The 16,415-nt window shown below is 43.2% G+C and overlaps 1 long non-coding RNA gene across 8 annotated transcripts in view; it reads left to right on the top strand.

Annotated features, from left to right (window-relative positions):
* Window positions 1-1,606: 1,606 nt before the first annotated feature.
* The window catches only part of LOC138849703 (uncharacterized), a 70,777-nt gene continuing 55,968 nt past the window's right edge, over window positions 1,607-16,415 (top strand). For 5 of the 8 annotated variants that reach the window (XR_011388762.1, XR_011388760.1, XR_011388761.1 and 2 more), the window contains exons 1-2: window positions 1,607-1,784; window positions 4,161-7,834. This is a non-coding gene — a long non-coding RNA (uncharacterized lncRNA). The remainder of the gene's footprint in view (window positions 1,785-4,160; window positions 7,835-16,415) is intronic. The other 3 variants (XR_011388757.1, XR_011388759.1, XR_011388763.1) reach the window with 3 other exon arrangements.

Genomic DNA, 16,415 nt, shown 5'->3' with positions numbered 1-16,415 from the left:
GTGAAATCCCAGGTGTGTGTGAGTTGGCAGGGGTACAAAGAGAGGAGAGCTGCAAACAGCTCAAAGTCCCTGGGCTGTGCAGCTGCTTGTTTGGCACTTGCTTGAGACCCACCTGTAGTGTTGATGGGCACAACCCACTCCTAGGAGCAACGAAACATGAAAGGTCTCCGTCAAGCTGCAGCAGCCACACCCCTTCCAGGCAGAAGGCTGGAGGAAGCAGGCTTGCCCGTTGACTCCTGTGAATGGGCTCCCTCACCTCTTGTAATCTTCCAAAGCCAAGACACAGTAGATCTGCCTTTTCTCTTTCAGGAGGTGGCCCTTGGAAGACTAAGATAAAGATATATATTTCTTTGTCTTCAGGGTCCTCTTCCCAACTACACCTAGAAAGTTAAGTGAAAAACTTCCTGAGCTGGAGAGTAACTCAACACGCAGAGATAGGAAAAAAATAAAAAATAAAAAAAATCACTAGGCTCAAGGCCAAGAGGCAAAAACAAATGATGATCCCTTCTCCTGAGCTGTGGGGAGTTCGTGTAAACAAACTCATCAGAACAAGCCCTTCTTCATCTGTCTCTGTCCCAATGCTAATAACTCCTGTGGTTTTTGCAGCATGGAGCACAGTCTCAGTGCTGAGGCTAGCGTTTCAGATTTGGTGACTGAGTTATGGTTGGTCTCTTGCTCTCCAAGGAGCTGCCTGCTGCAGATCCGAATGATTGTTGTACGTGCAGGTGAAACAGGAGTCTCCCACACGTGCAGGCTGGGGAAGCACCAGTATCTGTTCTCTCTGTATTAGGCTGGCTTCCAGAAAAATAATATTCTGGGTTCAATACCCTTCTTGACCACTTACTGTTCTATGTTGGCTTCCTCTATCTCTGCTTTAAAGCAAAAACAGTAGAACCTGCTGATTCATCTATCCACGGCATGAATTCCCCTACTCTTCCCACTAATAGAATCCAAGTTTGGGGCCAGAGGACAGTGGCAGTGTGCGCAGTTATCACACACTCACCTGTCTGGACTGTCTATAACTTGGATCGTTAAGGAGACATAAACAGAGGACGTCTAGGAAATATTTCTCCACATAGGCACTGCCTATTCTGAATGCGCTCTTTTTCTGTTTGCAATGCCAGTGGGGTGTCTCAAACACTTCCTTGCTCCATGAACATGAAAATATGTGCTCAAGATGTCAGAGCAGTACAGGAGGAGCCTTGGTCCTCAGTGGCATCGTGAGTGCCGTGACCCCAGCCCTGACTCTGGATCCCTGGGCTTCCTGTTGGAGAGGATGACCTTGTGGTTACAAACCTGAGTGTGCATGCAAGAAAAAAAAGCAGATTTCTGGGACTCTCTTCCAAAGTGTCTGCTTCAGAAGCTCTGAGATGGCAGCCTGAAGTTTTTGTGCAGGTGTGCCTCGGTTTCCACGGGGGATTGGTTTCAAGGATGCTCAAGTCTCCTGTATAAAATGGTGTTGTATTTGCATATAACCTACACACCTCCCCTGTTTATTATAAATCACCTCTAGATTGTTTATAGTACCTAGTGCAATGGAAGTGCAATGTAAATAGTTGCTAAATTGTACTGTTTAGGGAATGATGACAAGAGAAAAGTCTGATGACGAGAAAAAAGTCTCTTCCTGTTCAGTATTGATGCAATTTTTTCCGAATGTTTTTGATCCTCAGTTGGTTGAGGCTGTGGATGCAGAGCCCGTAGACGTGGTGGTTGACCATATTCCCGATGATTCTGAGATGCTGCTGATGCTACTGGCTCGAGACCATACCTTGGGAACCATTTGGGTAACTGAGCTGCTGTCTGTTGAAGTCACTGCTTGTTGGGTTTCCATACACTCACAGCTGCATAAAGCCCCGAGTGACACACTGTCCCTAAACCCTCACTGGCAATGCACCACACCAAACCCTCCACCTCTAGAAAGAGGCTGAGAGCTCATGGAACCACAAGGTATAAGACTCGGTGAGGTTTATAGTCTGTGGATTCTGATCAGAGGGAGTCATTAGGTCAAAGAAGATAATTTCTGCTCGTAATTTTGAGGCATTACTGGAGCTGAGGCACCTAGAGCAGGAAGTCTGACGTGGGAACTCTGATATCAGACCATATACACCATCACCTCTTTGATTTGCAAGTAGATTTTCACTACACCCTTTTCCTCTTTCTAACTGTGGAAACGGGAGGGAATGGATTAGCCTCTCTGAGCCTCAGGTTCTGTAAAACTGGAATATATTTGTCATGTGGGGCTTGTTGTAAGGCTGAACATCTATCATTGGGAAAGTAGGATGTGTGGGTGAATAACACAGAGGTAGCCGGTAAATGCCACAGAATAGATCACACATAGCAACATGAGGGATCCTTAAAAACACAGAGCTTAGTGCAAAAAGATACATAATGCACTAATTTTTATGAATTAAAAAATTAAAAAACATGCATACATAGTAATACCCGCTATGCACAATGTAAGTGGAGATATATATTAGATACATTAGAATGGTATTCAGTGAAGAGGAAGGAATGGGAATAGGCTATGGATATGAAATTTAAGAAAAAAGTGTCTATCAGATTTTTAAATGAAAACCAAAGTCTTGGAAAATAACAGATTTTAATGAAAATGAGGAGGAAAAGGAGCATTCCTGCCTTGTTGATGGGGCAGGACATTGCTATAGCCTGGTGTGACTGTAATGGCTAGCAGTGCCCAGTTCTCCTTCTACAGAGTTGAACTCTGTTTAACTGGCCACATGGTCACTCCATTCCCTCACCCGCTCTGAAAATGGTATGGCTGTGTGAATAAGTTCTGGCGGAGGGCATACGGCTGGAAGTGTTATTTGAGATTTCTGGGCAGATTCCTTAAATGAAGGACACTCGGTAAATGACTGGGGATGGAGGCCAATGCCAGAGAGAGATGACAATGATCCATAATGTCTGAAATCCACCCCCAACCCCTTAGCTGACCCAGCCCACAATTGGGAATCAAGTAACTATAAATGCTCACACTGTCCTTGAAGGAGAGAGCAGTGGCCCTGATAAACTACAAAGCGATCACCTAGTGTGTAACTTGTCAATATGGCTGCACCCTAAGAGGAGAAATCTACGAGAACGGGGCAGCTATAAACAAAGTTAAAGTGGTGAGATCTGAGGCTTCAGCACAGGACTTAAGCAGTCTTTTTAATTAACTTCCTGAACCTCCGCTGCAGCCTGGGGATTTGTGAGCAAAAATAGTGTTCCTTGTTTGTGCACTCTTCGACATATGCACAAATAAATAACTTAGAGTTTGTTTTTGATGACTGGGCGAGCCCTTAAAGCAAAAGGATTATGAGTTCAATTTGTTCATATTTCTCTTTCCTAAAAAAGAAGACATTATGGTTCTTAGTCAGCTGCCTTCTTTCAGTAACAGTTTGTCTACCACTGAAAACCATAGCCCCACATCTGTTCCTAATAAAAGCCTATAATCAGCAATGCCCATTGCCTTTCAAAACTTATTTCCTTCATCCCCAAACTATGCACAGACCTGGCCAAAGCTTGTTTCTGTTGTCACCAAGACATAATGGCGTTGCATTTATTCCAGGATAAATAAATCAGCAGTGATTCCAAGTAGAATCCGTGTCAGCCACTTAGGCTTTTGAAAATTTAAGCCTTAACTACAAACTGAAATTTTTCTTTTTATTAAAGTGCTGAAGTGTGCAGCTTTTTTGTTTTTAAGTTTGTAACATTCAACCCTTTGTGATACTTTGTTTCAGGTCACAAGGCTAAAAGACATTTGATAATAAAAACAGTTTTCATTTTCAGTAAAAACAGATTCTCCAGGGAGCAGCCTTCACACACACACACACACACACACACACTCACTCACAGACACACACACACACACACACATTGATTTTTGCAAATTGTGTACTTCACACGGACCTGGAAGCAGCAGAGGAGGCCACTATCTAGCAAAAGACTTGGTGTAGAACCAGCTGGGGTCCCCGGATATGGGATTCAGGGATGGCCTGCAGTTCCACTTGCAGCCAGTGTCTGCTATGTGAGAATCAGTCTGCTGTGCTTGTTTTAAAAAACAGCGTTTATAAAAGCATAGTATATAATTCTGGGTGAAAGTTGAGGGTCACTTTTCCTGGCAGTGACAAACCCAATATATTTTCTTTTTCTTCCTCTGAGAACAGTTGATCCTCAATGTTTTTTCAGCTTTGAGCCATTTTCAAAGAGAAGCACATGTTGGAAGCGGCAGCAAACTTCCGTTTGTCCTAAAGCTACGGGGTAAGTGTGCAAAGCAGTGTGCAAGGGGACAGTCACAGCAAGCAAGGGACGTACAGTGACACAGGCAGCAGTAGGGGCAGCTGTGAGGCCTCTGAGGCTTTTGAAGCAGCTGTGGGTATAGCTACCTAGAAGCCACAATGGGAGCTACATCTTGCCTGAGTCCAAGGTGGGCTCAAACCCATGCTGGTCACTTCAGGCAACAATGTCTTCTGGTTATAGTGCTCGCCTCTAATAGGCATCTTTAAGCAACAACCAACTCATTCAAGGATGCTGTAAACAGCATATTCTTTCAACAGATTGCATTATTTTGCAGGAATCTGTAGGTTTTAAACACAAGGTTTGTAGAGTGTCACAAATTGAAGTTTGGGGAGTGATGGGAGGAGAAACTCAATGCATAGAAGGAACATGAAGAGGTTGTAATTGGGGATATTAAGGAGAAAGAGGAAGATGACTTAATGATGCTATTTTGTTCTCTCAACTAAGAAACTCTTAATATAATGTGAATAAAAAAAGAATACTGATTTTTCCAATGCCTTAAATTCAGTAGAGCTGTGCTGGTTTGTGCTCCATTAATGAGTGGGTTTGTACACAGATATCTGCAGTTGAATTTCCCAGAAAACCCCAAGAGAACTGGGATTGTGTTCCAAGGAGGCAGTGGCTACTCTCCCAGGGAGTGAGGAGAAAGTAACCATTGCCTTTGGCAGATAAACTGGCAGAAACAGGAGCAGATGGTAAACTCGGGACCTCTGACTCGAATGAGGATGAATTGTAAGGTGTCTTAGACTGGAAACTTCAGACACCTGGTAACAAAGGAAGGCTTTCAGTCTCAGCGTCTGAACTGACACTAAGAGATCCGTGTTGGCTGCAGGAGTCCAGGCTTTATTTTGCCTTGATCACCTGGAAGAAGAGGATGTAGGAAAGCAAGGAGAGGATGCAAGTTCTCTAATCCTCCTCCATGCTGAGGGTTTGCCCATGAGCCAGGTACGTGTAGACCCAGTCCCAGAAGCAGCTGTTGCCTTTGAAGACTTTAAGCAGAAACAGCTGGCTGCCTCACTTCCAGACTGCATGCTGAGTAGAGGTGACCCCCCCACAGGTTCACCTGCTAGGTACGAGAACCTTTCGAAGACAGCACCAGCAAGTCTAGTCCGTTGGTAATGTTGACCTGCAGCATGTGACCAGAAACAGACTGGGGACAATAGACAGAGGTCCTGAGAGTAGTGGGGTACAGGGAGTGCTGAGAGCTATCAGGGTTTATATTTCATTGTAAATATGATGTCCTCCATACCCAGAGGAGCGTGAGACTTCAGATATTTAGCTTATGAATACAAAGAACCAAGGAATGCTGATTGTACCCCCAGCCAGGTAAATGGACAATACAAAGAGGATTCAGAAGAGTTCACACTCTCAGGGGTAGAACCAGAGTCAGGGCACCATATCTGATCTTCCGTACAAATACTACACTATTACAAATAATACACTCTTGGTTAAGGCTGAGCAAGGTGTCCTTGGCCAAGGACAGTCAGCAATGACTGTAAATGGCCCCACTTTGGGCTTCCTTCCTTCATTCACTCAAAACGTGTTCACTGAAAATCTAAAATGTGCCGTACACTATCCTGGGAGCTGGAAACACAGGAATGAACAAGCCTCATGGGGCTTACAACTTACAAAGCCAATAGATAATAAGAGACATTTTCAAACTGCTTACTATTTAAAGAAAAACTTTTAGACAAATTACATTTCACAGAGCTTATTTGAGCAAAGAACAATTTGTGGGTCAGGGAACACTCAGAACCAGAAGCTCAGAGAGCTCTGCAGAGCAGCAGAAGCCGTCGTCACCCGATGGCTATAGCTTATTTGGGCATGGCGTGATGGGTTGACTGCCTGTAGGATGATGAAACCCAGCTGTTGGTGATTCGCTGAAGCCCGGCTATTTTTTTAACCAAACAAATATTTCTAAGTTAGGTTACAGGTTTGTTAGATAGGAGCTTAAAGGATGGAGGCAACCTCAGGCTCATGGCCTCCTGCTCATTTTGCCGTTAGCAGTGAGTACTAAGAATTGATATAAAGCATAATTGGGGGACAGAGTGTGGGTGGTTACAGGTGCAATTTCAGGAGGACGTGGGAGTCAGAAGACGCATCATTGAGAAGGTGACCTTTGAGTAGAGATGCAAAGGAGGCCATGGAGCAAGCTATGCAAATGCACGCGGAAGAGCACTCCAGGCAGCAGGCAGGCAGGTGCTGAGACCTGAAGCAGGAGTGTCCTGCAATGCTGGAAGGGCAGTGCAGAGGCCGCTGAGGTCGGACTGGATTAAGAAAGGGAGGAATCGTGACGCCCGAGAGGTGACTAAAGACCCCCTCCGGTAGATCACCGTGCCCGTTGTAATCATCCTGTTTATACAGAGATGTGAAGCCTTGGAGGGTGTGGCTCAGAGCAGGGAAATGGTCTAATCTGAGGAGGAGTTTTTCCTTGCAGAGTTTTTGCCATTCAGATCCGAACAACTCTTCCCCTAGACTGCTTGGGAGGACGGGCTCATTAGGAAAAAAGCATGCTGCAGCACAAGCCTTTGAGTTTGGAACACTTGAATTTAGATTGCGGGTGAACACTTTTCCTACCTTCTCCCTCAAGCAGGAAGCCTTCGAAAATGAAAGTTTCCTGAAGACGGAACAGATTCCAAATCGTCCACCATACGGAGGCTGGAATACAGACCCAGGCAACCCAAAACCCAAGGAGAAGCAGGCAGGAAGTTGCGACTAGCCAGCTTCTGGGGCTCTGCCCAAAAGCTGCCCCTCTGGCTTCAGACCTGAGCTGCATGAGACCCCTGATCAGAGGACAAGGCAGTTACTCCTGCTGATAAGCGTTTGACCAGATGCTGGAGGCCCACAGCTGACATCCGAGGAAGCTGTGATGAGAAAGGACAAGAGGATGCTTGAACAAGGGCAGTGTTGGCGGAGACTGAAGCTGCAGCGAGCTGCACTCTCTGTTAAAGGTGGGTGCTATCTCTGGACCTACTCCCGATCACCCTATGAAAATGTCAATCAGTAGGCTCCTTCTCCAGGCCTCTAATCAAGGTTCTAAAACAGAGTTCTGCAGTTGACCTGGGATTGCCCTTGGGGCAGGAAAGCAAGAAGGGATCCATGGGGAACACCTGGAGTCCTCCTACCTGTTTCAACTCCATAGCAACTGGCCAACATCCAGAAAATTTCTATAAGTTCTATAGACTCTTGTCTCCAAATAAGAGCCTATTACAGTATTGAATGCTTCCAGTTTTCAAGAAAGTCCTGTTTACTAGAACAGCAAACCATTTGGGGACATTGTGTGGCTGATAACAAAGGCCAAAGCCAATTTGGGTTGTCAGACTTTACTGTCTGTTACCAAACAGGATGAAACTTGTCTTTGTGGAAGAGGGAGTTGAAGGTTAAAAGGTAACTTCGCCTACAGGTTGAGATTTGTACGCAGAATTTCCAGAATGCTGAAATTCAGCAGGGATCCCCGTGAAGACGTTGCAACTCATCTCGCACGGACGTCACAGGTGAAGGGGCCTTGACAATTGAGACTTCTCTAATAAGTGACAAAAATTATGTGAGTAATAATTTGATGTTTTCCGAGTTAAAGTCTCTATTGAAACAGAATGCGTAAATTAATACTCTTAGGAGACCTGCTTAAAGGAAAAACAGAATGGGATCACGAACCCTATTAACTCACATGTCTCAAGCCTCTAATGAAAAGTTCCTGAGGGAAGGGGAGTGAGTAGGACGCTTTGAGAGCACAAAAACTCTGTGAAGCTTGCAAACGTGGCTTTTATAAAGTTGCAAAGCAGCTTCCTCAATGGATTTTCTAACTCAGATTCCCACCTCTAATCAAACAAGATGCATAGCAAGCAAATGACTCTGCTAAGACTTTTCTGCAGAGGGAGTGATAAGCCCACCAAAAATGTTTACTTTGCTGAGTGATCTATTTTTTTTTTTTTCTGTAAGTTCTCCACACTGCCCCAGGTTGGAACTCAAAAACTATTGTTGCCATCAAATCAATTTCTCCACAGAATGAAGAATTCAGTTCTGTTACTATGCTTAAAATTCATCATCATCTGTTAACAACCCAGCTCCACAAGAATCACTGAGATTACCAAGGCAGTGAGGGTAGAGAGGACGCACAGGGGGAAAGAGATGCATACACTGATTTTCCTTAAAAGCTGCTCATTCTATCGGAAAGTGGAAGGAATTAAATATAAACACATTTGTTTAAACTCAGTTTCTCTAATGTTGTGAGGGTTGCTTTTTAAGAAAAAAGATGTCGGCTGGCACCGCGGCTCACTAGGCTAATCCTCTGCCTGCGGCGCCGGCACCCGGGGTTCTAGTCCTGGTCGGGGCGCCGAATTCTGTCCTGGTTGCTCCTCTTCCAGGCCAGCTCTCTGCTGTGGCCCGGGAAGGCAGTGGAGGATGGCCCAGGTGCTTGGGCCCTGCACCTGCATGGGAGACCAGGGGAAGCACCTGGCTCCTGGCTTCAGATCTGCGCAGCGCCAGCTGTGGCGGCCATTTGGAGGGTAAACCAACGGAAGGAGGACCTTTCTCTCTCTCTCTCTCTCTCTCTCTCTCTCTCTCTCTCTCTCTCACACACACACACACACTCTCTCTCTCTCACTGTCTAACTCTGCCTGTCAAAAAAAAAAAAGTCATTTATTGGGATAAAAAAGTTTATTTTGGTACAAAAAAGTTTGAAATCCATGCAGTTTTTTTTAACAATACAGATTTTCCATGAACCTTTTTAAGACCCTTGTATGAATGGGTTTCAATTGTTTTGCACTAAAATAAACATTTTTTCCCAGCTTCCTGCTAATGTGTACGCTGGGAGGCAGCAGGTGCTGGATTTAGTACTTGGGTCCCTGCAAGTCATATAGGAAATTCAGATTGAGTTCCTGGCTCCCAGCATTGGCCTAGCCTAGCCCTCGGCTAGGGCATTTGGAGAGTGAACTAGTGGATGGAAGATCTTTCTGTCTCTCTCTCTCTTTCAAAGAAAATGAAAATAAATAAATAAAATTTTAAACATATTTGAGTTCCATTTCCGCTAACTTTTTGAAGTACCGTTGAGTGTTTCGAATCACATAACATCAAATATTCTTAACTGACAAATATATTTGTCCATATCTATGGAGTAAAGTACTGTAATTCAGTGCATGTACATAATGTATATGACCAAATCAGGTTAATACATTCCAAATTTATAATTTCTACATTGTGGGAAACTTCGGATTCTTTATTTTGAAATATACCATAAATTATTGGTTACTATAGTTATGAGTTAAAAAATTAAAAACAAAATAATTTAAAAACAATAGTAGCTATAATTTATTCCATTCCTACTATGTGACAGATTTATTATGTAGTTTATCAGTAATGCTTTCAACATCCCTTGAAAACAGTGTCCCTGTGTTACAGATGTGAAAGCTGAAGTTTATGGAAGTTACACAAACGTGAATAAAGTTTTATCTGTCAAAAAATAAGTATAGAATCGAATTTGAAGCTGAGTCTAACCCTATGAACTTCGCCCTACTGTGCTCTCTCAATACTGCAGCAATTGGCCAGTTGTTAAGTAGAAATTCAAAGACCCTAGCTTTCATAAATAAAATCCCTCATCCATAATTAAGGGACATAAATTCATTTCAAATATATTTGTGTTCGTGATTCTCCTAATCAACTTCCCTGATGGAATTCAAATTCAATAGACTTCTTTATCCTAAAATGAAAATAGAACGGGTCTGATTTCCCCTACGCTGATGGAGCACCTGCTAGGATGTGCGGGACTGCTTCAGGCCCTGGAGAGTGGAAGGCCTGTGCGTTCAGGTGCCTGCATTAACACTGTAACAACAGCAGCTGTGAGCCCTGTAACACTGCTACCGTCTCACCTGTGGCTTCACCTCACCTCTTCTCAACCCACCTGGCCACTACCCAGCACTTTACACTGCATGCTTGTTTCTGTGCTTGGGTTATAAATTAAAGGTGAAGAGAATGCTGGGATGGAGGCCAGTTCTGCTGTGTACCTGCACTGTGACTTAGCGCTTCTCCAAGTCTGCTTCTTCGTGTATAAACAGGTACGGGAGGAACTCTGTTAGGGAGCTGTGGCTCAGCCTCTTCAGTGCACTCTCCAAGTACCTGTACTTCTCAGTCCCATCCACGCTCTTTCTGTCACCCAGAGTACCCCAGGATCCTATCTCTTTGAATTATTTGCTTTTTCTGACACCAAATACTTCCCACACCTCCAGGGCCCTTGTTGGTTCCATATCCAGGGCTTCCCAGCATCCCCTTGTCTGTGGAAATCTCTTGCACCTGGTATCTTTCTTCCACCTCTTCTACCAGCTCCCTTCTCTGCACTGCCCCAGCACTGCACCCACATGTCCAGCACAGAGTCTCACTTTTCATTGAGTTGTTAATGATCGTCATCTGGGCCAGTTTTTAATCCTCTCTGATCCCTACTACACTCAGAATAGTGCTGGCCAGAGACAGATGAATAGATGTTGAGCAAGTAGAGAAATCCATTCTCAAAGTAGGAAGAGGGGCAGGGAGGCCCTCTTCCCTAACCAGACGCCACTCAACAATCAGGTCAGTTGTCCAAAGGACATGTAGAAAGCAACTTTAAACAGTGCACTCTCCGGTGAGGATAGGATCCACCACCACTTAAAAAAATCCTCTGCAGGACTCCCACAGAGAAGTGATTTTGCAGAAACTCAATCAGCAGCCTCCAATGTGTTGATGAAACCTTCTGAAGATGGTTTGAGTACACACAACCACAAATGTACATGAGTATTTGGTTAAATCAGGGTATGCGTATCCACACTTATTTAGAATGTATGCATTAGTATAATTAATATGGCATATTCAGTAAATTATAAAATATATACAGAAGACAGTGTTTATAGTGAAGAAATCAAGAGCTTTCATGTTTTCTTGTTGCAGTCCCAAAAAACTTCATTTTGGCTGAACAGTATCTTTTTCTGATAGGAGAAAGTCATGTTTTTCTTTCCCTTTTTTTTTAAACAAAAAGATTTATTTATTTATTTGAATGTCAGAGAGAGAAAAAGAGAAAGATCTTCCATCCGCTGATTCACTCCCCAGATGGCCACAATAACCAGGGCTGGGTCAGGCCGAAGCCAGGATCCAGGAGCTTCTTCTGGGTCTCACATGTGGGTGCAGGGTCCCAAACACTTGGGCCATCTTCTGCTGCTTTTCTCAGACCATTAGCAGTGGAGTGGTTGGCACTCGAACCAGTGCCCATATGCGATGCTGGCATTGCTGGAAGTGGTTTTACCTGCTACACCAAAACGCAGACCCCTTATTTCTTCTTTTCGAAAATTTGTTTATGGGCCCAGCACTGTAGTGTAGCGGGTAAATCCTAAAGCCCCCACCTGCGACACCAGCATCCCATGTGGGCACCGCTTTGAGTCCCGGCCACTCCACTTACAATCTAGCAACCTGTTAATGCACCTGGGAAAGCAGTGAAGGATGGCCAGGGTGCTTGGGCCCTGCACCCACATGTGGGAGATCCGGAAGACGCTTCCTGGCTCCTGGCTTTGGCCTGGCTCAGTCCTGGCTGTTGCAGCCATTTAGGGAGTGAACCAGTGGATGGAAGATGTGTCTCTCTCTCTTTCTCTTTCTCTCTCTCTCTCTTTCTCTCTCTCTCTCTCTCCAACTCTGCCTTTCAAACAAATAAATCAATCTTTGTTTTTTAGATTTATTTTATTTATGTGTAAGGCAGAGTTAGGCAGATGGAGAGAGAGAGAGAGAGCGCTTTTCTTTCCTTAGACTACTCCCTGATGTTGACTGCTTCCTCTCTGTCTTCAAGTTCTCTTACAAGGCCACCAGCATGTTTCAAATGTTGGTGAAATAAAACAGGAGGAGGGGTTGGTGCTCTGGAGCCTCAGTCTGGAAATGTCACAATTTAATCCCAAGGGTTTGCTGTGAAGCTGTAATCATGACAATGTGAAACTTGACAGATTATTCTTGAATTCTTTCTTTGTTTTCCTTGTGACTTGACTCATAAAATTTATTTTATTTTTCTTCCAAGCTCCCAGGGTATGTGGTCATATGATTTTTGTAGAGAAAAACATTGTCAAAACATTATCAAGGAATTGTCACTTTTACATTGTTGCTATTAAATAAAAAGCCTCAGTGTACAGATCTAATATATTTTTATCTGCAACCCAAGGAACCTATACTAAGATTAGTGTTAGTTGTTATTTTTAGTATGATTATAGTTTTATCTGTATTTTAAAGAAAAGGTCAGTAAATATGAAAACACAGAGTTTGTTTTGAAAATGCATGCAAGTGTCCACAACATTAAAACTATTTTAATTGCCCACATACACAAGGAAAAGATCAGATGGATATTTTATTCACAATTATGAAGGATTATGTCAGAATGATGAAACTAGGTTTAATTTTTTCTTTATTATGTATTTTTGTAATTTTCCAAACATTCTACGATTGCCAGTGCAGATCCTGGAAGTCAGCAGTTATGGCTCAGTTGAGTTTCTGCCACCACATGGAGACCTGGATTAAGTTCCCGGCTCCTGAATTAGCCTCTAAGCATTTGTGGAGCAGGGAAGCAGATGGTGGTTCTCTCTCTCTCTCTCTCTCTCTCAAGATTTTGCTTATTTATTTGAGAGGCAAAGTTACAGACAGAGAGAGGGAGAGACCGAGAGAAAGGTCTTCCATCCACTGGTTCACTCCCCAGATGGCTGCAACAGCTGGAGCTGGACTAATCCAAGCCAGGAGCCAGGAGTTTCCTCTGGGTCTCCCATGTGGGTGCAGGGGCCCAAGCACTTGGACTGTCTTCCACTGCTTTCCCAGGCCATAGGCAGAGAGCTGGATCAGAAGAGGACCAGCCAGGACATAAGCTGGTGCCCATATGGGATGCAGGCGCCACAGGTGGATTCTTAGCATACTATGCCACAGCACCACCCCATGCTCTCTCTCTTTAGCTGTCCTCTCTTTCTGTCTCTGCCTATGAAATAAATATATAAATAAATAAACAAGAAATACACTTAAGGACCACAAGATACTAATACCCATCCAAAGTTTTCCTTTTTTAAGACTTTTTTCTAAATTGTCATAGTCAAGCTCACTTTTGGTAGTCCTAAGGAAATATGACAATCAGTCAAATAAACAAAAGTTATAATCATTGCAGGGTTATCATAATAGTACAAGTTTGAAAATAATCTAAAGGTCTAATAATGAGAGAATGGTGAAGTAAATTATTATATAGCTACTCAGTGGAATATTCTATAGTCATTAAATTAAAGACATATAAGTCATGAAGACATGTAAGCCAAGAAGGTAAATAATTCTGAAATAGTGCATTTATAAATAAGATGTTAGTGGTGGATATTTGACCTTGTGCCTGCATCCTACCAGAGTACTTGATAGATATCCAGCTTTAACCCCTAACTTCAGCTTTCTAATATTATGAACCTTGGGAGGTCGTGACGATGGCTCAAGTAATTGTGTTCCTGACACCCTCATGGGAGACTTGGATTGGGTTCCTGGCTCCTCGTTTTGGCCCTGGCCTGGCCTTATCTGTTACAGGCATTTGAGGAGTGAAACAGTAATGGGAGGTCTCTCAAAAATTTTTTGTAGATTTTTAAAAATTTATTTTTTAAGGAATACAAATTTCATAAGTACAACTTTAGGAATATAGTTATTCTTTCCACTATACCTGCCCTCCCACCCACACTCCCACCCTCCCCTTCCCAGTTGTATTCTCCATTAAGATTCATTTTCAATTAACTTTGTACACAGAAGACCAACTCTATACTAAGTAAAGCATGGGGAGTTAGTACACAGTGACTCTGTTGTTAATTTAACAATTAACACTCTTATGTATGACATCAGTGATGACCCGAGGCTCTTGACATGAGCTGCCTAGGCAGTGGAAACCTTTTGAGTCCAGAAACTCTGTTAGTATTTAGACAAAGCCATAAGCAAAGTGGATATTCTCTCTTCCCTTTATAGAAAAGTACATCCTTCTTTAATGGCCACTTCTTTCTGCTGAGGTCTCACTCATAGAGATCCTTCATGTAGAACATTTTTTGCCACAGTGTCTTGGATTTCCATGCCTGAAATGCCCTCATGGGTTTTTCAGCCAGACTAAGAAGCCGCAAGGGCTGAGTCCGAGGTCAGAGTGTTACTTAAAACAATTAAACAATTGTAATTCTTTTTTTTTTTTTTTTTTTTTTTTTTTTGACAGGCAGAGTGGACCGTGAGAGTGAGACAGACAGAGAGAAAGGTCTTCCTTTTCCATTGGTTCATGCCCCAATGGCTGCTGCGGCTGGCACACTGCACTGATCTGAAGCCAGGAGCCAGGTGCTTCTCCTGGTCTCCCATGCGGCTGCAGGGCCCAAGGACTTGGGCCATCCTCCACTGCACTCTCGGGCCATAGCAGAGAGCTGGACTGGAAGAGGAGCAACCAGGACAGAATCCAGCGCCCTGACCGGGACTACAACCCGGTGTGCCGGCGCCGCAGGCAGAGGATTAGCCTATTGAGCCACAGCGCTGGCCAAAGCAATTGTAATTCTATGAGTCTGCTTCCCATGTTGGAACATTCTCTCCTTTTTAATTCTATTATTATTACCAGAAAATTGATCCTGTTTATATGATCACTTTAACACTTAATCCTATATAAATATGTTCACTTTAACACTTATTATGATCACTTTAATATTTAAGATGGCATTTTTGCCACCAAGCTTAATGGGATTTGGAGTTCTATGACAAGGTTTTGAACTGCACCCTTAGAAGTAAGTCTGCAGGAATGTATGCAGAACTATACAGCTTTACAGTTATAAACTTCCTCCTCAAATAAAATGTTTTTTAAAAAATTGTAAATAGAAAAAAATAAAAGCAGGATGATGGCAGCAAACTACATTTGCAAATATATGAATAGGGACATAGGAAAAGAAGTCTGCCAAAGTGCAAAGTGTGAGAGTGTTAGGGTGGTAGGCCTACGGATATTTCGTTTTTTGCTTTTCCCTGTATAACAAATTCTCTGTAATCTTAAAGTAGTTCTGTTAGGGATAAACGTACAAGATAATTAATAATGAAAGCAATGTTAACATACTGATCATCCTGAAAGTATGAACTTTTAAGCCAAACAATCTAGATGGATGAAGTTCTATGTAACGTGAGCATCTCATAAGTCTTCATGGCGTGTCAAAATTCTATGCTATAAATTCACCTATTATTCATTTCAGTGGTACCTTATTTCCAGGCATCTCAGTTCTCTGGAATGTGGTCAAGAAGTAGGTCACAGTAAAAAGCAGCAAGATTCTAGCAAGCAGAATGAATGTCAAAGCTTGTGTAGCTTCTCAGCCACAGCCTCTTACCAGAACCAGTTAGGCTCATTCTTGCTCCAGTCCTAATAGGCTAGAATTTCTAGGCCACAGCATGTGAGAAGCAGGAAATTGGAAAATGGATAGGATTGCAAAGAGTAGCAATTGCCAGCCCAACCGTCAAGTTCAGAGATAGAGAAAACCACCCCGAAGTGGACCAAAACATTTTGAAAATGATTGATTATTGGGTGCCAAGCATAACTGTACTCCAGCACTCTCCCCAGCAGTTGGCTGTGCTGATGACATCGGAGTGCTTGGAAAGCAAGAAACTTACCCTACTTGGAAGGCTGTCTTGTCACAGAAGCATGGGGAATACACACTTTAGAAAGAATTCCACGCAATATGGTTGCTTTTCAAAATGTCTGTTTGGTGCTTATTTTGCCTAAAAACCAACCAAACAAACAAACAAAAACACCCCAAGATAACTACAATGAATTGTTCACTCCCTGATAGGCGGTTCAAGGAGTTACAGTTGGATTTTTCTGAGAAATGTGGCAATTTCTAGAAGCAACTTTCTCCTCAATTTTTCCTCACTTTGCTCTGTTGCTAATTAAGCTTGCCGAAAATGATTTTTTTTTCAATCTCAAAGCTTGCAGTGTGTCCTTTAGTCTCCTTTCCAGACCCTCCACCCACACCCATCCCCCTGCGTGCTTATCACAGACTTGAGCTGCGCCAGTCTCCGGGGAATTAGAACGGAGATATGTAAATGTCAGTTTCTATTATAGCTAACAAGAAACTCTTCCACAAACGTCTCAGCAAGTGCTCCCAGCCCTGGGAGATGCC

This window comes from Oryctolagus cuniculus, chromosome 5 (genome assembly GCF_964237555.1).
Source record: "Oryctolagus cuniculus chromosome 5, mOryCun1.1, whole genome shotgun sequence".
Classification (NCBI taxonomy): Eukaryota; Metazoa; Chordata; class Mammalia; order Lagomorpha; family Leporidae; genus Oryctolagus; species Oryctolagus cuniculus.
This window is presented reverse-complemented; position numbering and strand designations above follow the sequence as displayed.